This window comes from Echinococcus granulosus (assembly GCF_000524195.1).
Source record: "Echinococcus granulosus chromosome Unknown EG_S00085, whole genome shotgun sequence".
Lineage (NCBI taxonomy): Eukaryota > Metazoa > Platyhelminthes > Cestoda > Cyclophyllidea > Taeniidae > Echinococcus > Echinococcus granulosus.
The window spans coordinates 358,954-360,430 of record NW_020170465.1 but is presented as its reverse complement, the minus strand read 5'-3'; positions in this window follow the sequence as shown (position 1 = coordinate 360,430).

Below are 1,477 nucleotides of genomic sequence, written 5' to 3'. Positions count from 1 at the left end.
GACCGTGTCCTTTCCTAAGGTTTCCATTTTGGCGGTGAAATCTGGAAAGCCTGTCTATTTCCACCATCTTACAGCACCAAATATTGGCGGCAGGACGAGTTGGGGATTGCATCGATAAAGTAAGGTGAATCTATGGTGAAAATATCATACCTTATAATCTGTTGATTGGCTCCATAATTTGTAGCTCTAAAATAATGATGAAATATGTCAAGGACAAGTTACTACGATTTTCTCTACATATGCTATGTTTCCATACAGACGAAATCATGTATCAATGTAGTACATGCAGACTTTGAAGTAGAAGGCAAGATTTCCGAACGCCAAATGCTTGTCAGGATCCCACAAGTATAAAGTTTAACCATGTGTGTGGACGCTGACTACCACTGACTTTAGCAACTATGGAATACTTCAATTGCTTGTTAAACTGCGCGATCGTGCCGCCACTGGACGACATGGAATCCGTCAACAAACAGCATTCTATCCCAGTATAATGTTCTCTTTTGCACAAGGCAAAGGGTCGGGGGACTACGTTTGTGCCTTCACATAGACATGTCGACGCCTCATTTCAACCCATTACACCACCTCGTCGTCACAAACGAGTCCAACCACCACCGATAGTTCAATTTGGTCCCCTCTTATTTTGCTCATTTGAAGTGTGCAGTAAGTGGAAATTTCAAACTGTTCCTTCCAACTGAAACGCAAATTCCCTATCCGTTTTCAGAGTCGCACAGAAAGTTCGCAGACTGAGTTAAGCTCGAGCAGATTAATCGTGCAAGATGTAAATGTTGAATATTTTCAAGGCAGTGCTATGTTAGACAGCGCAATAAGAGGAATGCCACCTGAATTTAGGGCTAATTTATGCAAACTAATAAAATGTCAGCATCTGAAGAAGTGTTCTCACAGCAATATTATTATCTCTCCTTATTTATTTCCAAGGTGTTCAATTCAGTCTTCAAAGGGAAGTTGGAATGAATTCCATGCCTTAGTTTGAAGGGGAGACATAATACCCACCCCGTCTCTCCATGCACCCTCGCTCACTCCACCTCACACTGAATAATGAAGTAGTAGAAACCACTCCGCTTCATTTCACAATCGCACACGAGGCCACAATTGTCGGCGGACTCACTGTCCGACTTCACGTCTATGACTAATGACTAGCTGTCCCACTGAACTCACAAATGCAGACCTGACTAGCTAATTACCTAATTACCTACCAAAAGAACCATTCCTAATTGAGTCAGCCGGTAGTTAGGCTGCTGAAACAGGCCACAAGTCATTTCACACCTGGAAAAGATCTCGGAGGAGAACAAACTACTGCACTTTTGTCACCGCAACCTTAGCAAAATGTTGTCTCGACTCATGAATAGGGAATGCTAGAGGTGGTAGTGTTTTCAAATAGAATCAACGCAACACATACTTGACTGACGAGTCTTTCTTTATGCAGCACGAGATGGTCACAAATGCGACCACTGCGAGC